This window comes from Sciurus vulgaris, assembly GCF_902686455.1.
Source record: "Sciurus vulgaris genome assembly, chromosome: X".
NCBI classification, from domain to species: Eukaryota; Metazoa; Chordata; class Mammalia; order Rodentia; family Sciuridae; genus Sciurus; species Sciurus vulgaris.
Genome location: NC_136471.1, coordinates 109316434 through 109335137, shown reverse-complemented (window position 1 = coordinate 109335137; position 18704 = coordinate 109316434).

Sequence of the window (18704 nt, the reverse complement as noted above, 5' to 3'; positions counted from 1 at the left end):
TTAGATTCAAACAAGGTACTTGCCAATATTTCATTAGGTCACCTGTCTATGATCATCCCACTAAAAATTAGTAGAACTAAAATTTGATTTTAGGTCTGAGACTGAAACCCTTGGATTCTTCCTCTTCTCTGCTTATACTACTCATTTCAAACAAAGTACATTAAATACCATGAAGACTCAAGAGCAGTGATGATCCCTATCCTTTTTTTGGTTTATCTGCCCACCTTGCACATAAAATAAACTTAAGTATTTACCATGTTACTGTACATAAAAAATGCTCAAGGAATCTAGTATCTTACATCTAGTACATGAATAATGATAGTATATAATGGTACTTGTTAAGTATTCATTACTGAAGGTAAACAGTAAGTACAGAAAAAAAACTGGTTTTGGTAATAAAGTAGAAGTCTAATGTGTAAGCTGCCTTGTTATTAACGATAAATAAGTTCAGGGGGAAGGTTAAAGAAATGGTAGTTGGAACATGAGAAATTTTGAATTAGGCAATGAAATCTTCATTCAGAGGACAAAGGGAAGACATCAAAAGTGTTTCTCCTGGTATTGAATCAAGGGAACAGCTCTCTATATTTCTGCCTCAATATTATTTTTCAGCTACATTCCAATTGTTTATATTGTAGTCAACCAACTCTTTATTTTGAAAACTGGTAAATAAAAGAAGTTAACTTTATACTGAATTTCCTAAGAGAACTGAATATCAGGCTAGCTAAAGAGTAGATGATACTTTCTAGATATACTCTAGGTAATAAATATATACATAATTGTTCTTAATGATATTTCCCATGTTACTCCAAGATTCTTGATATTTCTCTTTATTCCATAAACCTAAAGGCATTCTCTTTTCTCAGGCATTTGTGTGCACCCTTTTAATATAAAAAACTTTAACTTCTCTCAGAATTACTTATTTCTGTTCTTTCTCCTAGTAAAGCTAAGTTTTCCTCAATACCTGTATATGAAACCTTTCCAACAACTGTCTTTTCCACTGAGTAGGTATTCAGTATTTGTTGAATTAAATGTAAAAGTTAATATTAAAGCCTAGGTTTTATCACATCAGCTTTTTCTTCCGCCTCAGCACTTTGTTTGATAGGAATAGGAGAGCAGGTTCTCAGAAATCATTCAGCCCCTTTTCATTCTCAGTATCATGCATGCATCTATTTTGACATTCTACAGAATGTCATTGAATCAAAGGTTATTGAATCAAAGGTTATCTGATTATCTTCTAACATCTACATTCCATTGGGTATGGGAGAGGGAAGAAATAGGAGGTAGAGAATATTTCACTCTTTTTTCTACTATTATAATTTAGTTTCTTCTTCAGTTAAAGCACTTATTAAAAGTAACTCTAAATCAAATATTATTAATTTTTAATTAATTTATAATAGCAGTGGTCTTGTTATGTTACAATTCTATAAAAATTGGACAGCAAATTAAATGATAAACTTTGAGGAAAAATTCATCTAATTGCATCTCAATGGAAATTTGGTCCAATATTGAAATGACTAGATGTTACTCAAAGACTATCTTCTAATTCTTTTTTGCATAGAAAATAGTTCTTCATAGTTACTTTGGTAGTAACTACTACAAGAAATGTGGCAGTTTAAAATGATGCTTTCAATATATTAACTTTAATAATTTTCTCCATTTTCTATTATTTATTCTGCTACACTATTTCTATGCTACAAAGTGTAAATAACATCTATACAATTTAAAGAGGACACATTTTGGTACCAAGTATATCTCTGTAACAAGGCATAAAATACATGAATATGAAACCATTTGGCATTCTGCTCATGTTGAAAGTTTCAATGAAATATATCAAGTTGATGACTGACACTGGAGACCTCCAATATTTTCTTTTTACTTGCTTACATGTTAAAATAGAGCTAGAATTATTTTAATCTTGGCACAAATGTATCCTTTAGGAAGACTTCTCTGGAAAAGACAATTGATGTGATCAGTTATTCCACTGTTCATCCTTAAATTTCTCAGCCTTCCTTGCAGTTATGTTGGGATCATGTCACTGGTTCTATCTGAGGGACTACAGAGTTGTGATACTCATCATTTATAGATTTATACTATTCAGAGATGGTGGGCCTCTTTTGTTTTCCTGTGACAATTTTGGAACTAAGTGTAATAGGTGGTATAACTAGAAGGGGAAGGAAGGGTCTCTGATCTACAATCATAAAAATAACACTTGATTATAGTAACTCACTAAGTTTCAAGGCTTTGTTTTGACAATTAGCCTTATTTTTATTTAATATTCATATCCATTTTTCAGCGGACCTCCCTACTTTCCAGGTCATTCTATCCCTGTTTTCTGTTTCAGTTTTTCCCATAGAATATATCACTATCTAATATATCATACATACTGTTTATTCATTTGCCCTTCTATAAACTTCAATTAGAACAAAGTTTATTAAGGCACGAATGTATCATTAGTTTTCTGTTGCATCCATAGTTACTAGGGCTGTACCTGGAACATGGTAGACACTCTATAGTTTTGCTACTTGAGGAACTTACATGATTTCTTACTTAACCTTCAGTGATACTTTCTGCTCTGTACTTGTAAAAAATAAAAGAGAACATGTATAAATATTCTAGTTTCACAATTACTATACATTCAACACATTTCATGAATTCTCCTTTAAGGAAACCTCATCACCTAGCTATAAATTAAATTCAATCACGAATTTTCTCAAGAGTATCTGAAAATAAATTTTGAGCTATACACCGTAAGTTAGTCTAATAAAGAACATTCACCACTTGGTATTTATAGCACTGTCTTTTGCAACTTATCAAGATACACACATGCATAAACACATGTATATGATTGTACCCACAAATATACATACACACCTGTGTGTATGCATGTGTATATAATATACATGTGTGCATATACATATATATATATATGCAGAATAAATAATGGCAAATGGCATCTTTCAATGTATCATCTAATGAATCTGCTGTTTCTATTCCTAATGTTATCAAAAGACAAATAAATATAATATGCATAAGCATTTTCTTTTCTCAGAGTGGGATAGAGTGTAGGGGCAAGAAGCATAGAAAAAAACAGATACTGTGGCAGTTATGTTCTGAGTACAACTTATATACTCTCCAGTTATCTCCATTCATTTGGTGTATCCAATACAAGCAGCATTTTGCCATCTTATAGCAGATGTCACTGCCTATCAAAAGATTTTTCTTCCAGAGTAACTCCACCTAGAATAAAAATCAAAGTAATTCAACATTATCTGCAGTTACACTTAAAACCCATTCATTTCTGCTAAAGTACTCACTGAGAATATTTTTCTACCTCAGAAAGTTACACCCAGACTAAACTTTAATAACACATTTTACCAAAAGTTTAATTCACAATAAGGGAAAATACAAAGAAAATAAAACTATTAATTAGCATGATGCTTTAAGAGATTCTGAACAGACCAGGATAAAATAAACTTTTAAGTTTACTCAAAGAGAAAACAACTATAAAATATATTTTATTACTTTTAACATGGTCTACATATTTGAAGAGATAAAAGTTTACAGAGAATAAAAATAATCCAAATATTTATGAGTCATACATCATATTGTGTGTAATACCTTGATTTTTGTATCATTATTTACAGTTTATTTCAGGAGATAAGATAATGCATCTTTACTTTCACATGAACATACAGGAAGATGATGGAAACACACAACAATAAGAGCAAACAAAGATGTAGAAGTAAAAGAGAAACTGTTTACTTTCAGTAATGGTATATAGTAAGATATTTTAAACCAGTAAGCATTCGCTTGCCTAGAAGATGATCACAGATAAAAGTAGTTGAGAATGGATTAACCATGGATCTACATAGTTAATAACATCTTCCAGTAATTCTTTAAAGATTTTGGTGTTATCCTGATAAAGGTCATAAAGAAAAGATTTACTCTGCTTTAATTATGGAATTTCAAGTAATAACTTTTCCTAAACAATTCCTTTACTATAAAGAGGTAGAAAATTGAGAAGCATAAAACTGATGTTTACGAGGCCCATTGGTATATTTTGTTTAGCCTGACAAATATGTTAAAAGGCATTGTAAGATCAGAAACTGAGACTAAAACCAGCCAAAAGTATGCACCTTCCTTAGATTTGTATGTGTGTGTGAAGGTATTGTATGTTGTGCCCAAATCCTGGTTTAGATATTATTGCCTCCTTTGTCACAAATGCTACAACTCAAAACACAAAATTCCAAAGTTCACATGTAAACTTTAGTCCTCAGGAAAAACAGAATTGGAGAAAATGGTGAAAGTACACTTATGCAGATACTTGTCACTTTTTGTGTACTTTCAAAAATAAAGCATATAATATCAGTCTGCAGAATAAATAATGGCAAATGGCATCTTGTTATGCCCCTTTTCATATCTACTTCAATGATAATTTTGTTTTTATTTATCATGTGCACTGAGAATGCTCAAAAACTTTCCTACTTCCATTTTTGAGCTTAATTATAATAATTTAAACATATTTCTTCTAAACACATTTTTCTTCTTTCCAACGTGACAGTTTTCACCCCAATTTCATCTCCCACCAGTTCTCACACATTTGGTGGACCATATTCAGTTACAGCACTTCTCATAGGTTTATATTCATAAAAATAATTAGAATAAGTTATACTCCATGTATGTATGTGTCAAAATACACTGGTGTCATGTATTCCTAAAAGAACAAATTTAAAAAATAAAATAAATAATTACATAATATATAAATATTAGTGCTGGGGAAACAGGGAGTGAGAAAAGACAGCACTGCTTTTTCTCATGTACAAAATAACATAAGAATTGTTTTACATTATGATTCCGAATAACATGCTCTTTAGTCAGACTCAGTTTCAAATTTACACAGTTGAAAATAGTATACAGAGGTAGATTTTACGTATTCTATGTTTAGCATAATGGTAATCAATTATGATGTTTCCTTGATATATTATCTGTTCCTAAAATTTTATGTAGCCCACACAGAGAAAATGAGGGATGAAGAAAGAGAGACCAAAGAGGGAAACAGAGAACAACCTGCATAATGATGCTAAGCAGATTCACCTCTCCTCTATATTCTTTTCCCCAAAAGGAATCATAAAAACATTTGTGGATTCTTTTGGCATTTTGGCCCATGGGCCTTCTTTTTCCTACTATGCACCTATGACTGGGAACCTCTTGTCAAAATATAATTTAAGGTAGTTTAGGGATTTTCAACAGTCCTTTTAGATTTCACTAGTTTTCCATGTCACTCTATACTCGAGAATCTAATTTCTAATAAAGATCTGACTCCAGTGTACTTTCTAATCCCAAAGAATAAAACTAATAATTTTAGAGATAAAATAGGTGGGTATGATTTCATTGTGTATTGGTACTATAGTGTAGTACTGCCAGTTCCTAATGTGTAAATCAGACTAATGAAACCAGTCTCAAATTATTTTTCTTGAAATGGAATGAGATAATATATGTCAAAGCCTTGGTGCAGAACTTGACTCAATAGGAAAATAAAAATTTAAAGGTAATACTAATATCTCTAAGCCCTATGTTCCTTTTATTCTTTTCTAGGACAACATTGAATCTTTACATTATTTGTGGGAAGCTGACCTAATTAAAAGGCACTACCTAAGCAGGTTGTTATCTTTCAAGTTCATTTGCCAAAATCTTTTATAGACGTCAGAATATTATTTCCCATAAACTATTAACAGTGGTCATGACTCACATTTATGGAAGGTTTACTATGTTTTAGCCCCTGTTTAAGAGCTTTATATTCTACTTTGTTTAATATGAACAGTAACTGCAACTAAATCATTATTGCTATATTACAGATGAAGCATCTGCTCTGCAGAGAGCATTAGTAACAGGTCTAAAGTCAAAATTGTTAAGTTGCAACTGAGGTATGTCCAATTTAAAAACTAGTGCTTTCTCTGTTCAGAGTAAGCCAACAATAATTTATTCAATACATAATAGAGCATATAATGATTATGTACCATGTTTGGTTAGTGTCAGTACTGCCTGGTATCCTCTCTCCATATTATTATTTGTAATATGAAATTTCTATTTATTATGTTAAAAATGGAATAAATATGGTCCCATTCTTGAAATTCCAAGATTGATCCAATTGTAATTAAATAGACATTTTCCCATAAAGAACAACATAAGCCTGGCCATGTATTACAAATTTCTGATAATAATTCCAATATCCACTTCAAGGAACCTATATTCATTTGGGTTTTTTGCATCTCAGCAAAAACAAATAAAACATAGAATCAAAGAAATGACTATGAATGTTGTACTGTCATTAAATATTATGTGTATTAAAATAACCAGAAGGTTAATTATCCTTTTCCTGTAAGGTAGTTTAAACTGTGTGTTCCACTGAAACCAAAGGTGTCTGATGTTATAAGCACTACTGAGTTTCCCTCTTTCCAGGACCACAGTAGATATAACTTCCCACTCAATTCAATTAGTTGATATTGCTTTATTTACCTTGACCAATAAAATGCAAGTGAAATTTATGCATGTCATTTTCCATTTTGCCTTTCCTCTGCATTGATTCTGGGAAGTATCCCTGAGCCTTCATGTAGCAGGTAGTTTCCCTGGACTATTAGCAGGAGTCACAGATTTCACATAAGGGAGAGAACAATACATTTTAAGGCACTAAAACTTAACTTATTTGTAACTTTTACATAACTTATACACATGACATAACAAGAAACTACATCAGTACTGACAAATACATTTTACTGTAATATGGGAAGTGAATATTTTCAACACATTTATCAATAACAAAAATCAGTGTGTAAAGTCATTCTTCCATACAAATACTCACTAATTACCCTTGTTTCATAAATCACACTATAAATTAAGATGAAATATTAATATTTCAATATTAAGAATTAATATCCCAATATTAATATATTGGGACTATATTAAATATCACATTTAGTGATATTCCATGTGAATCATGGGTTTTTGTATTTCTTCTCAAGTTCTTAAAGAATTTAATGATTTTTTTTGCAAATTTCCTGTCTCAAATTCTCTCAGGTATAGTATAAAGATTTGAAATCAATGGAGGCAATATTTTCAGGCATATGTTATACTTTACAAATTTATATGAATATTGCATATATAATATGTACATATAAATACACATAAATGTGCATATCTATATGTATTTTAACTCAAGAAAAATACTCTTGTAGAGATTCTTGTTTATAATTATATTATAGTAAAAAATAATATTAATTGAAAACAAATAATTGGATAAGATAAACTGCTAACAATTAGCTGTGTTTACAATAAGGTCTACAAACTTAACTGAAAAAAAGAAAATCAACACAGACTACAGTAAAACAAAACATACCACAGAAGTTTCTGATTCTGAGTAAACATGATTTGATATATTTCAAAGGCACTGTATGGTAGCAAAAGACTTACTGACCCTTTCATTTGCAAACATCACTCGTCAATATACTGAATTCTTTTAATACTGCTTTTGAACCTGAACACAAATTACAAGTAGTTTCAAATCCTAACTCATCACATATGGAGAAGGAATAAAAATTATTCATGATGAAATAAACCAGTACTTGCTAGGTAACACTCTAGTGGGTTCCTATGATTATTTTCCCTATGCTAAAGATGTTATGACCTCTCCTAATACATTCTACAGGAAATCACTTGCTATAGAAAGGAATCATTGACTTGCTTCAACTGTTATTTCATAAGAATTAAGTACATTATGATGGTCCTATCATGTACACTGAAGGAAACAACCCATTTCTTGCCACACGTTAGATTTCACTGCTTGAGAAAACTTTAATTATTATCACAGTCTTCAAAAATCCTTCATATTGCTATTACAAATTAAAGTATTCCACCTTAAATGTCACAATACCTTTTAAAATGCAACTTTTGGATAGTAAGATTTCTTTTTCTACATTAATGACTTGCCATTGGTTTAGAAGTTTAAGTTAATTAAGAGTGAATTAAAACTCTTCACTGCAAATATATTGAACAAAGCCAGAAGATTTTACCATATGTCCTAGTAGTTAGGGAATTTGTTACTTGATGGCAAAGAATAATTTTTGTTCGATTCTTGTGCTCATTCATTTTTTGTGCAGTTTATTTGTTGAAAAGATGAGAGTACGTATATCATAAAATGTTATGAATCCCTGAAACTAGTTCTTTTGTGATACATGGCTGATTCTTGGGTCAAACTTGACCCAAGAAAATTTACTAGAATTTAATGTAGGATTGGAGAATTATTTCCTTATTTTCCCCTTTCTCTCATATAAAACAGGCTCTTAATGTGGCTAAGGATTCCTTGGGCTGTTATCCTTCCTTCCCCCCAAATTTGGTCTATTTTCTAAATGAGAAGCACTTAGTTACCATGGCAACAAGATTTATATAAATAGGTCTATAGAGCACCTAGTTTAGGCTAGCATTTGCTAATAAGCATTGAATGAATAACAAAAGCAACATTCAGGCAATCATACTTTAAAAAAGAATATATTTTCAAAAACATTATAAAAAGCCACACACAAATGCAGGATATAATTCAAGATTAAATCTACATCAAGTGTTCCATTAAACATTAAATCTAATTAATTGTAACCTTTTTATTTTTGTCTGTTATTATCATTAGATCTCCCTACATAAAAATAATGAGATTATATATCCTTGAAGGCAACACAGGAATAGATTTTAAATCCTGAGTGTCAATATTTGTTTCTATCAGTAAATCAATAAAATAATACAAGAAAATAAATAGTAGTTAATAACAAACCAGTAATACTTCTAACCTAAATGGAATTTTAATTGCAAAAAACCAAAAGGCAATAATTTGAAGTCATTAGCCTATATTTTGGTATCCAAAAATTTCTGATATTACTTAAATAATGAATGTAATGTACCACCATGATCCCTATTCAATGAAGGACATTTGGTTCCAGTTTTCACCTGTCATTGACTTGAGGGAATTCCTTTCTGTGAAGAGACAAATTGTTCAAGGCTACATCCTTCTCAGGTCAGCCAGTTTCCAATGACAGGTGGAGGTAGAAGTGTAAAGTTCTGGTCTGTTAGGCCCAATGTAGGCTGACTCTCGCTTTCCAGATCCCCGTGGGGTTATAGCTGGAGCCCACTATAACCAAAAAACTGAATTTCCCCTGGTCTTTTCTTAACATAGGGTAGATAAGTACATGATCCCTTAGTAACTATACTGCAAACTAAAATCTGCCTTAGAGTTAGCTTCTGGAAGAACTAAATGAATTTGGAGTAGTGTAACAAAGCAGTTTCAGAAATAACTCCACCATAATCTATGATTATTTAAAAAGGCAAAATAGAGTATTTGAGTTCCTTAGTACCCAGCATTGTCAAATATTAAGTTATGATCATAAAGGAAAATCTCATTAATTCACACTTCAGTAGAAGGTTTATATGAGTTTGAACGTTTTTTTCTTTTAAAGTGATAGCTAAACCACAACACAAGGCTCACTTGAAGACAGACAAAGCTCTTTATGCCATTGGGGTCTCCATCTTAGTCTAAGAGGATAGAAGCTACATTAGTCAAAGTTGTGGGATGCTTCTTTCTCTGCCAAGTCTTAATCTTCAGACTAGTTAACTTTCTTGTCTGTTCTCTGCCTTCCAAATGTAGGCAGATATACTGAAGATGTCAGCAGATGGTTGAGGTGGAAATCACAACCACATGAGAATTTCCAGGGCCACCTGCTCTTTTTCTTTAATCTCTGACAGCCTTGGTTGTGTTTAAATTGCAGATGCTCTGGTGCTGTTCACAGGACTCATGCATTACAGTGTGTGTAGTGAAAACTTAATGCTGAACAATTTGCCTAACAGACAAGTTCTCAAGCCCCTTTATTAATAAACCACCAAGAGTGGTGGTAAAATGTGACCTTCTTCCTATCATCTAATATTGACTATTGAATAGCAGTCACTGTGGTAAGAATGCTCCTGATGCCAGTTAATGACTGCTTCCACTGACCCTAAGTTTAATAAGGAATGCAACACCTAATGGTTTCCAAATGTGAAGTATTTTTTATAACTTGTTACATGCAACTATTTTACCCAAAACAAGCTCAACAGAACTCAAGACTGTGAAATTCATACCAGAGATGAAGACAGGCACAGGTGATACAGATGTATCAGAGGAAAGCAGATGTACATGAATAATGCAACTATTAAACACTATGAACTTTTTATCCAGGAATACCTTTCAAATAACTTCAGCAAGGAAGAAACAATCTGAAAGCAAGTGGATACTTTCCAACAATACCTCCAAGGCCAAAGCCTACCAGTTTCCCATTTTCATCAAGGGCACAAAGTCCATCTTCCTATACATATATTATGTATGGCACAAATGAAATCAGTATGCTTGCAAAATAGGGTGACAACTGGTCATCATCTATGAGAAAAGGTGTAGGATGAGGGTTATAAGAGTATTAAGTATCAACTCAAATACAACTACTGAGCAACAGGTCTAATTTAGGGACAATGAAACTGCAGTGAAAATATCATTCTTGTCCTTCATTTTGGGATGGATGTGTATCCTACTCTGTTTATCCTTCAAGGAATCTAGATGAATATGTGTGAAACCAGAAATACCACTTTCAAAGCTTCCAATGATTCACTGAGAGACTTTCAAGCCACCATTGAAAATTCTTATAAGTTGTGGTGAGGAATAAGTTCAAGTTATATGTCTTTTCAGTCAACATATTTGAAGTTTAGATGGGTCTAGGTTTTCAAGTCTGAAAGTGACAAGAAGTTTGGATCTGTGGCAACATGTCATCAGGATGAAAATATGCTGAGTTCTATAGCTGTATGTGGCTTTCTCCCAGAAATTATCCACATTGTCTTAACTGTTTATCTCAGTAGGAAAAGAAGTCATGCCTGGCATCAGACAATTTAGCATTCAAAATTACTCAATTACTTTTCACTACTATAGAACAATGGCAGTTTTAAGAGTTGGATATTCATTTTCCCTGAGCTTAAATTAATAGTAAAATAGAGACATACTTTCTTGTAAACATTTTTCCAAAAATCTGCTTTATCAAATATGATGAATATCTTGCAATGATTACTATGCACAAAAGAGCAACTACTGAAATAGTAGTATTAATTTTTTTCCTGATAACATATTAGTATTTGCCAAAGTAGAACTCTAAGGTAAGAATAAGAATACTTTACTAAATTTGCACTGACTTGTATAGCATTTAACTTTCTGAGGTTCTGGCACTTGGTTTCTTCATTCTTTATTCAGCTTTAAACCTTGTAAAGGAAAAGTTTAGGGTTGTAACACTTAGAACTGAGGAGGGTTTGCTGATTGTTGTACTGCCATGTTTAAGAGGTCCAAAATAATAAGAGTAAAGAAAAACCCTAAAGAAAAGCATTCCAAAGATAAAATGTTGCAATGTTTAAATTAAGCTTCAAAAATCAGGACAGGCATTGTCCACACAGGGGATGAACAGTGCAACATTTCAACATGACATAATTGATTAGAATTATTCTTTCACATTTTTATATTCTGCACTTAACAGCTGACATATCTTTAAAATATTAAAATGGGTACTATTTTTACTTCCTATTTTGTAAAGTGATTTTCAGTGCTCTGAAGTTCAGCATCTTCCTAGGTCTTCGTGTACAATATAGATTTCACTGTACTGATTTATCTACTTTAGTTTGGTTATGGGCTTCATATGTAACATAATGACTATAACAATGCTATGACATTTTCCTCTTTGTCTGAAAATAATACTATCACATGGCAAATATAAGTTACTGATAGTCCAGGAACTGTGCAATATGATTGAAAATTATTAACTTGTGTTTTCTTGTAAACTACATATGCTACTTGTCATTTTACATATAAGGAAAATAATTTACAGGTGGTTATACCACCAGGGAGTAGGATGACCAGAGTTGAATCACCATTCTATTGACTTTAATGTTCAAGATCTATGATTTTGGAACTTTACATAATTACTCTTACAGTGTCAGAAAAAAAATTAAACATATATATTCACATTATTATACATCTAGGATAATAAAGTTTCTAGGATAATAAAGTCGTTATTCTCTTGGCCTGCTGGAGTATTTTATTCTTAGAGATACTAACCTGCTTAAACCAAAGTCCATGACACATACCTCTTACTACCCTTTCCTTATTCATGTGGACTCTTTCGACTCATACAATCTTTCCTTTCTGTTATATGCTCTGTCCCAATATTGTCTGTACCCTACTTCAGTAACATTTTTCTAGGCATTCCAGATTTTTTAACAAATTTTAAGTCTTACTGTCTTTGCTGAATACCTACTTTAACTCTCTGTGCTTGCCAACATATTTTCTTTCTTGTAGAAGCTGAAGTGGTACAAAAACAAAAAGAGACTCCTATGAAATGTAATTCCCAAAGGGTTACAGTGTGACAATCTGCAAGAAATTCAAATAAACACCTCTTTCTTGTTCAGGGATTTAAAAAATGACAATTTTATTTTATCTTTTCTTTTATCCAGTTCCATTCTTCAGACAGTGCTGGCTGAAAAACTGATGTTTTAGATTCCACAAGAATATATGGTAAAGAAAATGCTAATTAATAATACAGGTTATTATTATAATCTTGTCTGCGTGTACCTAGCAATCTATCTCCCTAATATCTTCTGTTAATAGTTCAGTGTTGGGATATAGTGGTAACAGAGAGAGGTAATCAGAGTAAGCTTTTACAGAAATAATGGATTATGCCATTGAAGGACAGGAACTCTAAAGTTTATTACTTCCCAATTGAATTCTCTACATCTAATATTGGTTAAAATTTCTGAAAAATCAATTAAAATATTCACTTACATGAGGGGATGAACTTTTTTTCACCTTTAAATTCTTTAAAAATAGAACTTGGAAACATACATGAAGACAGTCATCTCTTTGCAACAAATTTTAATGGGAAAACTGGATATTAATATGTAAAATAGTGAAGTCAGATACCTACTACATTCTATATAGAAAAAATAGCTCAAATGGATCAATTTCCTAAACATGAAAGTTCAAACCCCAAAATTTAGAAGAAAACATAGGAGAAAATATTTGTGGTATTAGATTTGGTAATAATTTCTTAGGTATGATACCCAAAACACACAGAACAAAATAAAAAATTGATAATCTGGATCACATGAAAATTAAGACTGTTCTGTACCAAATGATACTATCACCAGAATGAGAAGAGAACCCATGCAATGGGAGAAATATTTGCAAATCATATAAATGCTTAGTATCCAAAAGATATAAAGAACTCCAGCTCAAAAAAAAACAACAAACAATTCAACAATTCAATATCCCAATTCAAAAACATGAAAAGGTTTTGAACGGAGAATAAAATGTTCTCAATATCAATAATCATTAGGGAAATACAATTCAAAACCACATTGATATGATTCACCAAGTTTACTTCTGATATATATGCAATGGAATTGAAAATTGAGACTAGAAGAGATATTTTACATCTATGTTCACAGCATCAATAACTGATGTTAACAAATGTATAGCCGGATAAACAAAATGTGTGTGACACATACATACACACAAAACACAACCAATGGAATAATATTGTACCTTAAAAGAAAAATATGACACCTTGAAGACACTATACTAAGTGAAATGAACCAATAACAAAAGGACAAATACTGTATGATTCCATTTCTAAGATACCTAGAATAGTCAAATTCACTGACACAAAGTAGAATGGTGTTGCCATGGGCTGGAGTAAGGGAAAATTGGCAGCTACAGTAGGTGAAAAAATTCTGGAGAAAATTGGTAATGGCTTCACAACAATGTGAATGTAACTTAACAGCATGGTTAAAATGGTAAACTCTGTATCATGTGTACATTATCACAATTAAAATATAAGCATAAGATTGGTATTTAAATATAAAACTTTAAACAATGTGACTATTGATACAGAAGTGAAATATTGGACTATATAATGCTTTACTTGACTTCAATGATATGATTAATAATCAGTTATCTACCTGCTATATAAATAAACTGTTTAAACTGTATCCAGACTTATTTCAATATAAAATTTGGTATGTGTGCATGTGTGTGTATACACACATACATACACACATATACACACACATACACACACAAACGTACCTACATACACATATATTCCAGCAAAGTTTATACTTCCTTAAACTTTCATTTACAAAATCATTGAGACTCTGATGCAAGAGAGAGATTCTATCTCCAAGGAAATTTGCGTATTTGGCTATACTAATAGTAGCATACCATACTACTTCTGGAAGAGTCCTGATATCCATAAAGTAGCAAGGAAATTGTAATCAAAATTTCTCCTGGGAATTTGGGCAACTATAGGAGGGAGAGGGGAGCAACTGAGGCAAAGGGTAGTGTGCCACACAGCAACCAATCAAACGGGCAGGAAAACTCCACTAACCCCTTACCTCTACCTGTCACTCAGCAGGACCCCGCCCATTCCAGCCTTATAAAGAACCTGGGCAGCTGGAGCTATGTGAGATTTTCTCCAGCTCCCTACCCTGACCTGTACCCTGGGGGGCTGGGAATTTTGCCTGAGAGCCAAATTCCAGTAAAGCTTGCTTCAGCCACTTTCTGTCCGATTTTATTCGGCCACTAGCCATGCCCCGGAGCTTACATTTGTTGTCAAAACCCAGGAGGGTTTTCGGGCTTCCCTCCATTGTGGTTGAGGTCCACACCCTCCCTCAGAAGTACCAGGAGTTTCCATTCCACTCCATCCCATTTCCCTTTACCTGGCATCAGAAGAGGTAAGTTCCCTGGGGTTTTCCCATTTGCCTTTCCAATCTTTACCATCCGATATGGGGTCTGTCCATTGCACATGCCCCCCCCCCCCATTCCGTTTGGGCTCTGCTCACCATGGAGATGTCCTGGCCTCCAGTTAGCCCCCCATTTATTCCCTTCTGGACCCCTGAAAGTTGAAAGACATTTTGGCTTTTGGCCTGTCCGTGGTTTTTCCAGTTTACACAAGCTACAATTGGGATGCCTTTTTGCTTCTGTATATCTATCTGAGTAAAGTTGGATGGCTAATGGGAAATACAGGTAGCTCAATGGACCCCAAAATTCCTTTGGGCTGTCTCTACCATAGTTTTACTAAACTGGGACTCCCCCAAGACTTAATCTGTAAACGGCTAGTTTTTTTATTTGACCATGGTCTGGCCTCAGTATGTTTTAGATAATGGCTCAAGATGGCCACTAAAGAGCACTCACGACCATTTGCAAGCTTTTCTTTTTGGAATTTGGTGCTTGCCCTGTCCTTTCTTCTATCTGTCCCACCACCCAAGTTCTCCTCACTGGGCTGGTCCCAAACCCCACCCCCTCCATGCTCTGGCCAGAACTCCCCCTCCTCTTCCTGTCCTCCTCCTGCAAACCTGCCCCCTCCTCCTGTGGATGCAGTTCCTCCTCCCCTTCCTCCTAAGAGCCCTCCCACCTCCCCTCCAGAATGTCCCTCCACCCACTCTGTTCCCTCCTTCCCTGTTAGCACTCGCACAGGATCTCATCAGATCCTCCAACGGCCTATCCCAGAGCTTCTTTCTCCTCTGGAGGTGGCTGGTGCAGAGAGCATTGTGCAAATCCAAGTTCCATTCTCACTCCAGGATCTTTCCAGATTGAGAAACATTTAGGGTCTTTCTCTGCTGACTCCTATACTTATATTAAGGAATTTAGATACCTTTCCCAGACTTAGGATCTCACTGAGCATGTCTTTCCTCTGCTCTCATCCCAGACTAACCACCCTGCATCCAACAGGCACCACAAGAATACTGTTCAATAAAACTATCTGGATATCTTGGTTTTTTACAGTAAAATAAGGATTTGACATGTGTGGGATTACTCAAATGTGTTTCTTGGAAACATCTAATTAATTTACAGGGTTTTGCCATTGGCCTCCTTGCACAATCAACTGGACCTTCCTACAGACTGGTGGCTTATCTCTCCAGGCAGCTTGATTCTGCCATTCATGGGTGGCTACCATGTCTCTGAGCACTGACTACAGCAGCTGAATTAACTAAGGAAGCTCTAAAACTCACCCTACTCCAACCAATAACTGTGTTTTCCACACAACAACTACAGGACCTCTTAAGCCATAAATCCCTTTCGCTCCCACAGATGCTAGAGGCCCTACATTCACCTCGTGAAGACCTCTTCAATTACCCACTCCCCTCACCTGACCTATTTTTATAGATAGCAGTTCTGTGCTGGGTACAGATGGACACCCTAGAGTCACTTACGCAGTGTTCACCACCTCCTCAGTTCTGGAAGCCAATTGCCTTCCAGAAGGGACCACTTCCCAAAAGGTCAAACTCTTTGCTCTGATTAGGGCTCTAATTATATCCAAAGGTAAACAGGTTAATGTCTACACAGATTCCAAATATGCTTTCTTGATTGCTCACTCACATTTGGCTATTTGGAAGGAGCATGGATTTTTCACCACAAAGGGGTCACCAGATAGGAAAAAAAACCCAAAAAACAAAAACAAAAACAAAACAAAACAAAACAAAAAAACCAGAAGGTTCTAAGTATAGAAATGTATTCAGTAGAAGGGAAAAGAAAATGTTTCTGGGTAAGAAAGTCTTTGTGTGATAAAATACATGAGGGTTTAAGTAAGCACTAAGAAAGTTTGTGTGTAAGTAAAGGGCAAATTTCAACAAGTTTGCATGTAATTAAGTTGGTTTTATGTACATGAGACAATCAGTGACCTCTGTGGGAACTCAGCTGACTCTTAACAGACAGGAACAGGTCAATTTGACCTGCTTGGTCTTAAACACCTAGCAAAACAGTTAAAACTGAAATATAGCAATTCTTGGGCATTTAAAAGAAACAATAGTTAAATGCAACCTAAGATGTACAATTGTGTTAACCCCCTAGAATAAATACAGACTGATAACTATCAAGAGAAACTGCCAAAGGTCAGGCATTTTTCGCCAGTGTAAGGCCTACAGATCCTCCTAAGCTATATAGGTAGGCTTAATCTATGCTTGCTAGTATGATTATCTAGCCCTAAGTCACAGAAATATAGAGATCTCTACTAAACACAGGTTATACCAACAAGAGGACTTGGTTATACAGTCATTTCCACCCAAAAGCTAGAACAGCAACTCCAGAAGGCAGTAGAGGCATCTGCTGCCCCCCTGACATCCCTGCAAAGATGAATAACATTTATTGCTCAAGTTTCCTTGCAGAACCATCGGGCACTGGATCTGACAGCAGAAAAAAGGGGAACATGCCTCTTCCTAAGAGAAGAATGTTGTTGCTGCATCAATGAAACCAGTCTAATGGAAAAAAAACATCAAAACTCTCAGATGTCTAAATGAAAGTCTGAAGCAAGAAGAATCAAATGACTCCTGGCCAGGATGGCTAAACTCCACTCTTGTCACCTGACTGACCCCTACCCTTACTCCCCTATTTGTGATAGGATTTCTGATAATGATCGCTCCCTGTCTTCTAAGGTTTGCCCAGAACCGCATGAGTGAGGTTGCCAGGGTGACATACAACCAGATGTTCCTACACTATTGTAGCCACTTCCCTACCAACCTACAACCTGAACCTTTTTTTCCCCCACAATGCCCCCTAATATGCAGGAAGTAGCCATATGGACTCCAGTGCCCTATATCACCAAAAAGGTCAGGATCTTAGGCAGGAATTTGGGCAAATATATGATAGAGAGTGGAGCAACTGAGGCAAAGGGCAGTGTGCCACACGGCGACCAATCAAATGGGCAGGAAAATTCCACTGACCCTTACCTACACCTGCCACTCAGCAGGACCCTTGCCCACTCCGGCCTATAAAGACCCTGGGCAGCCGGAGCCAGGTGTGATTTTCTCCAGCTCCCTACCCTGACCTGTACCCAGGGGGGCTGGGAATTTCACCTGAGAGCCAAATTCCAATAAAGTTTGCTTCGGCCACTTTCTGTCCGATTTTATTTGGCCACTAGCTGTGCCCCCGAGCTTATAATCACTACTGAAAACTGGGTCAAAGAGAGGGTGAAGAAAGAAGCAGAAAAATTTGGAGAACAAGATGGCAAGAGAAACACACAAGAAACAGAGCAGAAGAGATATTTCAAGGATTGGATGAATGGAAAGAATATTCAGAGCAAATCATTGGGAAGACCTCCATATGGTATGCTGGGTAAAATCTCACAATAATAATCTTTATTATTCCTCAAGGAACCCAAAGTCATATTCCTGCTTCATTTCCTATAACTCTGTGAAGGAGTTTGACCACTAGAGCCTTGGTTTGTATTCAAAATATTGGTAAATAAATCCTCTGTCCAGGTGAAAAAAAAGTTTCTCCTATGAATCACTTACATGTCATAAAATCTAAATTAATGACTTGGTAACATCATAGTAATTCTTATATAACAGTTGTTTTTATTTAAAACAATTTTATAAAGTTAACTTCTCTGTCTCAACATGTTCTTTATTTAAATTGTACTTACCATTTTTTTAATTAGGTTTCATTTCACCATATCCTATACAAAGCACAATATATAAAAGCATGTCTCAACAAATAAGTTAACAGAAACAACCTTTCAGGAATGAAGCAGAAGTGTTCTTTTGAGTGGTAATGAGATATGTGATGGAGGGTACTATCATTTTCCTGCTCAGATATACACATGAAA